General features: G+C 36.5%; 1 protein-coding gene across 5 annotated transcripts in view; it reads right to left on the bottom strand.

The window, feature by feature from the left end:
• GSK3B (glycogen synthase kinase 3 beta) overlaps window positions 1–14,457 on the bottom strand; it is a 275,732-nt gene that overhangs the window by 165,130 nt on the left and 96,145 nt on the right. The gene's annotated exons all lie outside the window — the stretch shown is intronic.

Below are 14,457 nucleotides of genomic sequence, written 5' to 3'. Positions count from 1 at the left end.
CTCAATAAAATATTGGCAAATTGAATCCAGCAGCACATCAAAAAGCTTATCCACCACAATCCAATTGGGAATGCAAGGCTGGTTCAACATATGCAAATCAATAAACGTAATTCATCACATAAACAGAACCAAAGACAAAAAACACATGATTATCTCAATAGATGCAGAAAAGGCCTTTGACAAAATTCAACAGCCCTTCATGCTAAAATTCTCAATAAACGAGGTATTGATGGAATGTATCTCAAAATAATAAGAGCTATTTATGACAAACCCACAATCAGTATCATACTGAATGGGCAAAAACTGGAAGCATTCCCTTTGAAAACCAACACAAGACAAGGATGCCCTCTCTCACCAGTCCTATTCAACATAGTGTTGGAAGTTCTGGTCAGGGCAATCAGGCAAGAGAAAGAAAAAAAGGGCATTCAATTAGGAAACGAGGAAGTCAAATTGTCCCTGTTTGCAGATGACATGATTGTATATTTGGAAAACTCCGTCGTCTCAGCCCAAAATCTCCTTAAGCTGATAAGCAACTTCAGCAAAGTCTCAGGAAACAAAATCAATGTGCAAAAATCACAAGCATTCCTAGACACCAATAACAGAAAAACAGAGAGCCAAATCATGAGCGAACTCCCATTCACAATTACTACAAAGAGAATTAAATACCTAGGAATACAACTTACAAAGGATGTGAAGGACCTCTTCAAGAATAACTACAAACCACTGCTCAACAAAATAAAAGAGGACACAAACAAATGGAAGAATAGTCCATGCTCATGGATAGGAAGAATCAATATGGTGAAAACGGCCATACTGCCCAAAGTAATTTATAGATTCAATGTCATCCCCATGAAGCTACCAATGACTTTCTTCACAGAATTGGAAAAAACTACTTTAAACTTCATATTGAATCAAAAAAGAGCCTGAATTGCCAATACAATCCTAAGCAAAAAGAACAAAGCTAGAGGCATCAATCATGCTACCTGACTTCAAACTATACTACAAGGCTACAGTCACCAAAACAGCATAGTACTGGTACCAAAACAGATATATAGACCAACGGAAGAGAAGAGAGCCCTCAGAAATAATACCACACATCTACAACCATCTGATCTTTGACAAACCTGACAAAAACAAGAAATGGGGAAAGGATTCCCTATTTAATAAATGGTGCTGGGAAAACTAGCTAGCCATATGCAGAAAACTGAAACTGGACCCCTTCCTTACACCTTATAGAAAAATTAATTCATGATGGATAAAAGATGTAAATGTTAGACGTAAAACCATAAAAACCCTAGAAGAAAACCTAGGCAATATCATTCAGGACATAGGTATGGGCAAGGACTTCATGACTAAAATACCAAAAGCAATAGCAACAAAAGCCAAAATAGACAAATGGGATCAATTAAACTAAAGAGCTTCTGCACCGCGAAAGAAACTACCATCAGAATGAACAGGCAACCTACAGAATGGGAGAAAATTTTTGCAATCTATCCATCTGACAAAGGGCTAATATCCAGAATCTACAAATAATTCAAACAAATTTACAAAAAAAAAAAAAACCCCATCATAAAGTGGGCAAAGGATATGAACAGAAACTTCTCAAAAGAAGACACCTACGCAGCCAACAGACACATGAAAAAAATGCTCATCATCACTGGTCATCAGAGAAATGCAAATCAAAACCACAATGAGATACCATCTCTCAACAGTTAGAATGGCGGTCGTTAAGAAGTCAGGAAACAACAGATGCTGGAGAGGATGTGGAGAAATTGGAACGCTTATACACTGTTGGTGGCAGTGTAAATTGGTTTAACCATTGTGGAAGACAGTATGGGGATTCCTCAAGGATCTAGAACTAGAATTACCATTTGACCCAGCAATCCCATTACTGGGTATATACCCAAAGGATTATAAATCATGCTACTATAAAGACACATGCACACGTATGTTTATTGTGGCACTATTCACAATAGCAAAGACTTGGAACCAACACAAATGTCCATCAATGATAGACTGGATTAAGAAAATGTGGCACATATACAGCATGGAATACTATGCAGCCATAAAAAAAGGATGAGTTCCTGTCCTTTGCAGGGACATGGATGAAGCTAGAAACCATCACTCTCAGCAAACTATCACAAGGACCTAAAACCAAACACCGCATGTTCTCACTCACAGGTGGGAAGTGAACAATGAGATCACTTGGACACAGGGCAGGGAACATCACACACTGGGGACTGTAAGGGGATGAGGGACTGCGGGGAGGGATAGCGTTAGGAGAAATACCTAATGTAAATGATGAGTTGATGGGTGCAGTAAACCAACATGGCACATGTACACCTACGTATCAAACCTGTACGTTGTGCACATGTATCCTAGAACTTAAAGTATAATAATAAAAGTTAACAGTGTAACATGTATTTAAAGCTATTGAAAAAACAGTTTATGTACAAGGTGTGTAAGGAAAGTAAAATATACTTTTCGTAAAAGGATTATAAGGAGCCATAAGAATGTGGATTTTTACCTACATTAAAAAGTTAAAAAATTGTTTTGAAGGTTTAAGCAAGTTTTGAAATGTTAATTATAAAGGAAATTCTGTGTGTAAACATATTGGTAAAGTTAAAGGGGTATCATCCAGTTTTTCTGTAAATTGGGCATTAAAATAAAAGCACAATGGGTTTTTCTTAAAGCACTAACCTGTTCTTTAACAAAACTTATAAAGGGTTAAAAAGAGTCTATAAAAATCTTACCTTATGGTCAGATATTAAAATTGGATAAATATGCCTACAAGGTTTTATTAAAATTGAGTTTAACATTAATAGCACACTAATAGAAAGGTGAAATTTAGCTTATCTGGTATAAAATCATACAAGAAGCATTGTCAAATATAAAACAGTATTTGGCTTTCTTTGGTCTATATTTGTATGTTATTCATATGTGTTCCAAAGTTATGGAAGACTCCTATAATTCTGATACATATTAGTGTACGTTTTCAGTAATAATTACAATCATTATGTTAAAATTATTGTGTGCCATCCTTGTCAATTGTGTCTTATGGCTACCCTAAAACTTTTCGTCATCCATAAACAATTGTTGCCTTGTTTTGGTCCTCTTTAAAAGGTGGTTTTATAATCAGCTATAAAGCTCTAACAGGTGCTCTTAAATGCAGGTTTCTGATAACTTTGGAGACTGTAACATCAGAATAGAGGAAAAACGTTCAGGACTTTTGAAGAGACAAAATGTTAATATTGAGCACGACAGGAATTAATTCCATGAACTAAACTAACAGGAGACTAATCTTTTTAATGTTTTAACATATTGTTAATCCTTTGTTTTGCTTTTCAAAGTCAAAGAAATTTTTCTTTTGAGCTATTAACAGCTTTTAACAATTTACTATACTCCCAATGAACAAAATTTGGAACATACTTGTTTCTCTCTACCTGATTTTCTCCAGAATTCTGAAACTATCTGTGAGTATTCTTAAGTTACAATACTTGCATAAGTGCACTAAAAATCTGTTTTCTTTTGTAACAGGACAGAATTGGAAAAACTGGTTATTTTTACAAAGGCTTTAACTGGAATAATATGCTTTCCTTTAAGGAACCATACTTATGAAGCCAAAAATGCCCTTGGAAAACTGGCCTCATATTTTGTGTACACAGTCCCTGTACAGGGTTTCTGGTCTGTGGTAAGTAAAGAATGTCACTTTCTAGCAGGCCAGAAATCCCAAGTTATCTTGGGACCTCAAGAGGAGAGAAATTCACCAACTCATAGGTATTTGATAGTACAAATCAAGGGCTGGGCATGGCTTTAAAACAGTTTTCTCTCAGATTCCTTCTACGGAACAAAGTTCCATCAAAGCCAATTTAAAAGGCCTATGTAACAAATAATTATTCTTGCTGCACTGTATGCAAATAATTAAGCCAAGTATAATAAAGCAAACCATTCCTACCATGATTTGTCTTTTAATAAAAATGGGAAACTGGAAAGAGAAAATTATATTTAAAAAACCATAGCACACCTGTTGTTAAATTCTAGTGTTGCCTAACATTTTTCAGTTTTTATTATTTTCTACTGCTTAAATTAAATTCTAATTTTTCTGGCTACAAGTTTCCAAAATAAGTCGGGCTCTCTTAAAGCCCTATAAATTGAAAACTAGATGTTTCAGCAGGCGCTGCCTCTAAGCTCCCCAACCATCACAGAAGGAAATCTCTTCACTGCTGGTGCTGACAACTAATAACTGAGGGTGCCCAGAATCCTTCACCTCCACGTCTAGTGAATCCATGGAACCCAGGGTAATTAAAATGGTACCTGTTACAGGAATCAACTCCTAAATACATCACACTCAAGTCAAAGCCTGGAAAGCTAAGGAAGCAACCCCTGACAGCCCCCAAAAGTCATAAATATCAATGTAAAGAAATAAGAAATCTTGCTAGGTGCAGTAGCTCACGCCTGTAATCCCAGCACTTTGGGAGGCTGAGGCACATGTATCACCTGAAGCCAGGAGTTCAAGACCACCCTGACCAACAAGGTGAAACCCCATCTCCACTTAAAAAATACAAAAATTAGCCGGGTGTACTGGCAGGCGCCTGTAGTCCCAAGCTACTCGGGGGCTGAGACAGAAGAACTGCTTGAACCTGGGAGTTGGAGGTTGCACTGAGCTGAGATTGCGCCACTGTACTCCAGTCTGGGTGACGGAGCAAGATTCTGACTCCAAAAAAAAAAAAGGAAATAAAAAGCTAAGCAAATATCAAAACAACCAAACAGATTCTTGGTTTGGAAACAAAATCATAGCATGTGTCATCCCATTCCTGAGCCCCCTTGTAATAATATGCCTGGGACTAATGTTCTTACCCTGCCTAATTAACCTTTTTCAAAGATTTTTATCTGACAGGATCATGGCCATTTCACAGACAACTACCCAAAAACATCTACAGATGTCATTGCTCCTACAGTCAACCCGAGAACAGAAAACTCTCCATCCCCTAGTCAGCAGGAAGTAGCCAGAAGAACACGCCGTCCCTCCTCAAACTATAGGGTCTGGATTGACAGAGCAGGAGCATCGCCATCTTGGACAAGCCCCTCATTCTAAAATTCACCTTAATAAAAAACTGCCTAAATCCAAAGGGCATCAGCCTAATGGCTAAGGTCAGCATGACCATAAACCACAAATAACATCTCCAACTAGAAACATTCCAAACTCCTCCCTGACCAGAGACATGCTAGCCCTGAAAAAACCCCCCTCCAGCTAGAAAGATGCTAGCCCCAAGATGACACCCCTCCTGGCTGGAAAGATGTCTGCCCCAAGATAACCTCCCCTCCTCCCAGAGAGATTCTAACCCCACCATAAACTTCTCCACACACATAAACATTCCAATCTTGTGATAAGCCCCCTCACCCTAAAACCAATATATATTCTTAGTCTGTAAGAGAAAGTGCTCCTGACCAAAATCAGCCAGGAGCACCTCTCAGGTTTTGTCTAAAGTGAACCTGTCTTTAACTGCCAGCCACATTTTGTGTTCCTTTCCTCTTTCTTTAACTCTTACAATAGATATGCTCAAGCTTTCAAAATTATTAAGACCAAAATCTTCCTCTGGCACTGTCTCCAGAATATAGTCAGAGAATACTCATATCCTTAAGGATCAAAAACAGACATCATCTTTCCTCATTCTCCAAAATGCTATAAAAGCAGGTATTAAAATGGTATTAAGCCAAGCGCGGTGGCTCACAATTGTAATCCCAGCACTTTGGGAGACTGAGGTGGGTGGATCACCTGAGGTCAGGAGTTCGAGACCAGCCTGACCAACGTGGTGAAACCCCATCTCTACTAAAAATACAAAATTAGCCAGATGTAGTGGTGCATGACTGCAAGCCCAGCTACTTGGGAAGCTGAGGCAGGAGAATTACTTGAACCCAAGAGGCGGAGGTTGCAGTGAGACAAGATTGCGCCATTGCACTCCAGCCTGGGCAACAAGAGTGAAACTCTGTCTCCAATAAATAAATAAATAAATAAATAAAATGGTATTAAAAGTAGACTATGCTCTCCATTCACAACCTAACAATAGTGATACCTCACATCCCTATCCCTCTATATCCCAATTACAGAACAAATGAAACTAGGCAGGAGACTTGAAACCTATGACTTACTTCAAAGGAGAAATGAATAGTAAATGAAGCCAAGATCACTAATAAACATGCAACTTACTGATTTTCAAGTTGGAACAGTCAGCCTCAACAAACCATAAGGAGGTTTTGGGATTGACTGATGTTCTCCCTGTTAAAACACTACAGGTCTCCTACATTAATTAGGTACCTACCCAATCTTTATCCCCACAACACAAACATTTTCTATCACAAGCACTTCCAAACTGCCCAGGTTAAAGTGGTTTAAGTACTCTGTCACAGTATGATGGACCACAGTGGGAAAAAAATAAAATACCACTGAAATGAAGATTATACCAGAAATTCTTTTAAAAAGCCCAGTGTCTTAGGTACAGTTTATGTGACTACTGGCACACAGGGATAATTATTCTTGGTTTTCTTTTTATCTTTGACCATTATCTTTCTTCTTTACTATTCACCAAAAAAAAAAAAAAAAGCCTCTCACTGCCATTAGGAGATTTCACAGGTTGGTTTATTTAATTGAACAAGGAGAAGATCCTATTTCAACCTTCTGCTGGAAAGACCTAATAATTTAAGGCAATCCCAAGCAGCAGCTACGTAAATCACAGATGTTAAAACTACAGACTTTAAAGTTGTCAGAGAAATTCCTATTTTATGATAATCGAGAAACAAATAGGTCAATATATCAAATTTTATTTTTTGGCCACAACAAAGAATACTTAAATTCCACAAAGGAAGGGTGATACAAGGAAAAAAACCGAGCTTGGTATAAAGCAGTCCATCACTTTTTAACATGTAGAATAAAAAACAAGAAAAACTATACAATAGCAACAAAAACAATAAAATACTTAAGAATAAACTTAAGAAATTTCTAAAGCCTGACTAAGCCAAAACTTCTGAAAGACATAAAAGTAGATTTGAACAAATGGAAAAATATTTCTTATTCCTGGCTAAGATAATTCAAGCTCACAAATATATCAGTTCTTCCTATATTAATTTATAAATAAAATCCCAATTTAAAAGATCAACACTTTTTTTAATAAAGTTAGATAAACTGATGCCAAAGTTCATATAGAAAAATAAATGTGTAAAAATAGGTAGGAAAACACCAAAAAGAAAAGCTACAAGGGCATATTAACCCTATCAGACATTAAAACATACTATAAAGCCTCTATAATCAAAATGGTATAGTAGTGACACAGGAATATGCAAACAGCCTAGTGGAATAAAATGGAAAGTCCAGAAACAGAGCCAAGTACATGTAGAAACTTAGCATATAATAACAGTAACATCTCAAATAACTGGAACAAAGATAGTCTTCTACTAAATTGTACCCAGACAAGTAGTTAATGATTTAGAAAAGATAAAATTAGATCAATAATTCATACCATAATAGGAATAAACTCCAAATGGATCAGGGATCTAAATGCAAAAACTGAACCCTGATAACTACTAGAGGAAAATATAGATGACTTCCTCTTTAACCTGAGGATAGCTGGAAAGCTTTAGAACCATAACACAAAATCCAGATAAAAGAGCAATAAATTCAACTGCATAAAGGGAAGGAAGGACTCTTACCTATCACACACACAAAAAAACCTACCATACACAAAGTAAAAATTACATATATCACACCTAAGTATAAATTCCATAATAAAGTACTCTTCAAGGTTGATTGGGAAAAATCAAAATCGCATTTTTAAAATGGACCAAAAAAAGGACAATTCATACAGACTCACAAAAACAAATAAAATGGACCTTGAATACATGAAAAGATGTTTAAGTGTACTCAAAATAGGAAGATTGTAAATTAAAACTACAACGAGATACCATTTCTCACCTATGAGATTAGCAAAAATTTAAAAAGTAAGGCAACTTTTATAGCCAAAACTATGGGCCAACAGGCACTCATACTTAACTAGAGAGAACGCAAATTGGTATAACCTTTATGGAGGGGCATTTAGCAGCTGTAAAAAGGATGAAAAAAAAATCTCTGAACTGATATGCAATGATTTCCAGGAAATATAGCTTAAAGAAAAAGCAAAGTACAAAAGAGTATCTCCAATATGCTACCTCCTGTGTAAGGAAGAAAAAAAAAAAAAAAGAAAAATGCACAAATTAGCAGGTATGTGTAAAACAAAACTGAGGAAAAGTAAGCCAGAACATAATGAGGTTGGCCATCTACAGGGAGTGAGTGGAAATAAAACAGAAAGAATCGAGAAGAAATGACACTAGATTTCTGACTTTTGGAACCATGTTAGTGTTTCACAGAGTGAAAACATAAATAATTTTTTTTAATCAAAAAGAAAGGGGGTAAAGTTCTAAGAAGTGATACATACAGAAACAGATGAACCTAACTACTTCAAATTAATAGTCTATGCTACGGGAAAAAATTAAAATTAAAAAAAAAGAAAAACCCAAATACTTTTTGAATGTAATATAAAATCCATATGCCTTTCAAGCTAAAGATAAAAAACATAAACACTGAACTCTCAGTAAGTCCAACTCTGCCCCCAGGGGTATGTGTTAGCAGTTCTGAAACTAGCTTGTAAATTCTAGGATTGAGCAAATAAGTAAATATATTGTGGATAACAGCAGCCAGGTTTTCTCACTTCAGAAAGAGGAGTTACAAATATAGAAATAAAGAACGGTAGAGTGAACTCTGTGATGTTGCTCTGCAATTAAAAGTATTAATTTTTAATAGAAATACAGAAAAAAACACGTGTGAATATGCTTGCACACATGTGCACACACATACACCTATTGTCTAGTTCTGTTGGCTAAGGGGATCTAGATCCAGCTTGAAAGGGCTTTCGCTGGCCAAATCTGAAGCAATTTTTTTTGAGACGGAGTCTCGCTCTGTCGCCCAGCCTGCAGTGCAGTGACGCAATCTCGGCTCACTGCAAGCTCCACCTCCCGGGCCATCCTCTTGCCTCAGCCTCCCGAGTAGCTGGGACTACAGGTGCCCGCCACCACGCCCAGCTAATTTTTTCTATTTTTTAGTAGAGACGGGGTTTCACTGTGTTAGCCAGGATGGTCTCAATCTCCTGACCTCGTGATCTGCCCACCTCGGCCACCCAAAGTGCTGGGATTACAGGTATGAGCCACGGCACCTGGCCTGAAGCAATCTGAGTATCAAAATAAATGACCAAAGATTATAACCCATTTAATAAAATGAGAGTCAATGAGTCCATATGATATATACAATTAAATGAGAGAAGGGAAAAGCTTTCCTCATATTCCTTAGAGTAGAATCTAATTAATAAAGAAAAAAAGAATAAGAAAATCACCATTTGTAGCCATTATTATAATAATTGAGTCTAACAAAAACTCATTAATGCATACTAAAACTAGTTGGTAAAAGCTGGATGAGAAAAAGATTATTTATGTAGTCTAAAAGTATTTTCCTACAGATTCCTTATTAATTATAAAGAGAAAAACAGTAATTCTACAGTAAAGAAACCTAGCAAACACTACCTTAAGTGACAGAAGTGAATATCAGCATTAACTAGACAGACAGACATCATGGGTCTCCTGATATAATGCATTAAGAAGAAAAAAATCATTTCTATGATATTCTTTCCAAAAATGAATATGCTGAACCTAATTATGAGGAAACATTACACAAACCCAAATAGCTGTCCTATACTGTTCAAAAACATGAATGTCATGAAAGACACTAAGTGAGGAACTCTTCCTGGTATAGAAGACTAGAGATATCACAACTAAACACATGACCCAGGATTTTCTTGTGCTACAATGGACATTTTTGGAACAACTGGAGATATTTCAATAAAGCCTGTATATTAGATAATAGTATTGTATAATTGTTAATTTCTTGATTTTTTAATAATTATTATGTGGTTACATAAGCGAATGTCTTTGAGTCTGGGAAACAGACACTGAATAATTTAGGGATAAAAGAGCCTCTTATACTTAAAAGTTGCACTCAAACATTTCAGGAAATAATATGTGTAGCCAGGCACACACGTCTATAATCCCAGTACTTTAGGAGGCCAAGGCAGGAGGATCACTTAAGCCCAGGAGCTTGAGATCAGCCTGGGCAAAACAGGGAGACACCGTCTCTACAAAAAAAAAAAAGAAAAATTAAAAACTAGCCAGGTGTGGTGGCGCACACCTATGGTTATCTACTTGGGAGGCTGAGGTAGGAGAATCGCTAAAGCCTAGGAGTTGGAGGCTGCAGTAGCTGTGACTTTACCACCACACTCCAGCCTGGGTTATACGGCAAGATCTCACCTGAAAAACATAAAAATAATATATAGAGAGAAAAAGAAACTGCAAAAGTGAGTGTGATAAATATTAATATTTGGAAATCTGGATAAAAGGTTTAAGGAAATTCTTTACAGTAATGGCAATGTTAAGCCTGAAATAATTTTTCTTTTTTTTTTTTTTGAGATGGAGTCTCGCTCTGTCACCAGGCTGGAGTGCAGTGGCGCGATCTCAGCTCACTGCAACCTCTGCTTCCCGGGTTCAAGTGATTCTCCTGCCTCAGCCACCATGCCCAGCTAATTTTTGTATTTTTTAGTAGAGACAGGGTTTCACCATATTGGCCAGGATGATCTGATCTCCTGACATCGTGATCCACCCGCCTCGGCCTCCCAAAGTGCTGGGATTACAGGCATGAGCCACCGCACCCGGCCTAAGCCTGAAATAATTTTTTTTTTTTTTTGAGACGGAGTCTTACTCTGTCCCCCAGGCTAGAGTGCAGTGGCGCGATCTTGGCTCACAGCAACCTCTGCCTCCCAGGTTCAAGTAATTCTCCTGCCTCAGCCTTCCAAATAGCTGGGACTACAGGCACGTACCACCACACTTTGCTAATATTTGTATTTTTAGTAGAGACGGGGTTTTGCCATGTTGGCCAGGCTGGTCTCAAACTCCTGACCTCAAGTGATCCTCCTGCCTCAGCCTCCTGAAGTGATGGGATCACAAGCGTGAGCCACCACTCCTGGTCTAAGCCTGAAATTATATCAAAATAAAAAGTAGCAAAAATCAAATGATTTATGATATGGAACTAATTTTTAAACTATAAAATGCTATGTGTGTACATTATTACTTTCAAACCGCTCATCAGACAAAACTCTGTATTTATTAAATTAATTGGTGAAATACCCACACAATCCTAGCATAGGGTAAGTTGCAAGTTTCAAGTGTTTGTTATTCTTAAACCACTGTCTGTACACCTTCTCCAACAAAACATGAAAAAAGGACAAAAATCATAATAAAACACTAGATCTACTATTTTGTTACCTAAGCAATAGATCCCCGCTATCTTTCTCTGTCAGTAAGTACATATAAAAACCATAGAATCTAATACGCAATTTCTTGCAAGCCAAGGCTTTGCTCTCTTGCTTTATTATTTTATTTTCCTGACTCACATCCTTTTATTTTCAGCCAGGTTACTTGTTCCTCTCTGTAATGCATGATAAGTATTCCAATTCCCAGTGAGGACAATCAGAGGTATTACTGTGTTTTACCCTATGCCACCCAATATAAATAGTTTTATTTAGTGTTTTAAAAAAAAAAAAAAAAAAAACAAAAAAACAGGGTCTCGCTGTTTATGAATAGTTTTATTTAAATGTTTGTTTTCAGAGTTCTACAGTTCATTTACATAGGGACATATTTTCAATCTTTAATCAAAGTATTTGACATATTCTTTGTTTAGAGCCTTCTTAAAAAGGAATAGTGATGAAAGATACAATGATTAGAAGAAAGGTAGAACAGCTGGTTCCTTGAAAAGAGATGATAACTAAAGCAAAGCTATATAGCAAGTCTGACTGAGAAAAACAAAAAATAAAAGAAAGCACCAATACATAAAATACCTCCAAAAAAAAAAAATCACAATGTTAAAACACCTGGAGCAAATAGGATATATTAGAAAGCAAAACTGACTGAATATTATCATGTTTATATATTACATTTAGGTCAAAGGGAAAAAAACCATAAACCCTATATGAAAATCAGTGTCTAATCATAATAAAAACTGTTCATCTAACAACAGAAAACAAAACAACAAAAACACTCTAGTTCACCAGTAACATTTTAAACTCAGGTTTCTAGGTAAGCTAGAAAATTATAATGAACATGTAATAATATTTAGAAAAGCAACATAGTAAAGTATCCTACTAAAGGGCCTCAGCACATTAAATGCATCTAGAAGATGCCCAAGTTCAAAACCAACGGAGGAGGCAGTGTTCAAATGCCTAAAACAAGACGTATTTACATGGAGGAAGACTTGCATTTACATGGAAGATGTATTTACATGGAGGAAGACTTGCATTTACATGGAAGATGTATTTACATGGAGGAAGACTTGCATTTACATGGAAGATGCATTTACATGGAGAAAGACTCCCATTCCCAAGAACAACAAAAAAATTACTATACATATCTAGATTTAAAAAGTAAGAAAAGTTTAAAACCTACATAACTATAAAGCTTTACATCAAAAATGGATTAAATGCTGAGAATTCTCACATATCTGGATGGGAAGGCTGAATATTGTAAATCTGTACATTCTGCCCAACTAATCTGCAAATTTTACATAATTTTAATCAAATCTAAAGTTTGTTTTTGTTTTATTGGGGTTGCAGGAGAAACATCACAGGCTGATGATATTTGATACACAGATTTTTTTAAGAGAAAAAACAAGGAACACTCATAATATGCTGTTAGTTCTCATCATCAGAGAAGTGTTACATAAGCCAAAATGGACAAATCAGTGGAAAAGAAAAGGAAACCCAGAAGAAAATCCAATGTATATATGGTAACATAATACACGGTTTTTAAAATGGCATTTGCCCACCAGTGGGAAAAGGATAAACTTTATAGAAATGGTTTCTGAGACAAATGACCTACTACTTGGGGAAAGGTTAAGTTATATTACTACTTTACACTACATCCCAAAATATAACCCCAGAAAAATTAAAGAAATGTGTGAAAATAAAATTCCTAGAGAAAATGACATTATTTATAAGCAAGATACAACAGCCCCTTTCTCAGCATTATACCAAAGCCCAAATCAACAATATCTGAAAAGCAAAAGATAATCACAAGCAAAATCAACACAAACTGAAATTATTTTTTCTCACTTTGAGATGATGACAGATGGTTCATATTATTGTGGAGGCAGCTTCTAGGATGGCCCTAAATGATACCTGCCTCCTGGTATTCACACCCTTGTTTAATCACCTCACCAATATTAGGTTAGAAAAAAAACTGTGGTTTCTATCTTAGGCTTACTGTTTTTCCAGTGGATCCCTTGCCATGTAGGAAGCTAACTGGTAAGACCTCAGAAAGCCCAGTGAACAGGCCCATGTGGCAAGGGACCAAAGTCTGCCAACAATCACATAGTACACTTGGGGACAGATATTTCCTCCTTCAGACAAACCTTCAGATGAGACTGCAGCTCCAGCTAATGCCTGGATTCAGTCTGGTGAGAGGCCCTGGGCCAGAGGTTCCTAGCTAAGCCATGCCTGAATTTCCAACACACAGAAGCACTGAGATAATAAAATCTTTGTTGCTCTACAAGACTACATTTTAAATGGGTTTTAACAAATGATTAAGGAAGACACACACTCTAAAAGGGGTAAAAAGGGTCACAACATGTAAAATGATGTTGTAAATTAAAATAATTTTTCAGGGCCAGGCATGATGATTCAGACCATAATCCCACCACTTCAGGAAGCCAAGAGGGAGAACCAGTTTAGGCCAGGAGCTCGAGACCAACCTGGGCCATGTAGTGAGATGCGTCTCTACAAAAAATTTAAAACAGAAAAGAAAGCAACAAAAAATAAAAATAATTTTTCACCTACAGAATTGAAAAACATAAAAATACTCCTAATATCTAAAGACTACACAGGAAATAGGCATTACTCATATTCAAATAATGTACATTTAAATGGATAAAATCTAACTGGAAGACAGCCTATATCAAGGTTTAAAGTGCTCTCCTACTCTTCAACCCTAGAATTCTACTTTTTTAAACTGTATTCTGATAAAGCACATATATACAATGTTTGGCAGGGGAAAAAAAATTTTAACAGCTATCAATTGAACAATGGCTAATTAGGGTATATCTACACAATAAAATATAATGCAACCATTAGAGAATGAAATAAAACCAATCTCTCTTGAGAAGGAGAAAGAGGGTATGGTTTAAATATTTTGATAGAAAGAGGTTATGACACTGTGAGAATCTGATACTATGATATAGATAGAGGACGAATACTGTGAGAGAAAGAGAGAAGGGGTAGAGGGGCTTGATACAGTGAGGATAAAATGTGGTAAGGCACTGGAGAGTCTGTCTAGATT

Source organism: Pongo abelii, chromosome 2, assembly GCF_028885655.2.
Source record: "Pongo abelii isolate AG06213 chromosome 2, NHGRI_mPonAbe1-v2.0_pri, whole genome shotgun sequence".
Lineage (NCBI taxonomy): Eukaryota > Metazoa > Chordata > Mammalia > Primates > Hominidae > Pongo > Pongo abelii.
This window is presented reverse-complemented; position numbering and strand designations above follow the sequence as displayed.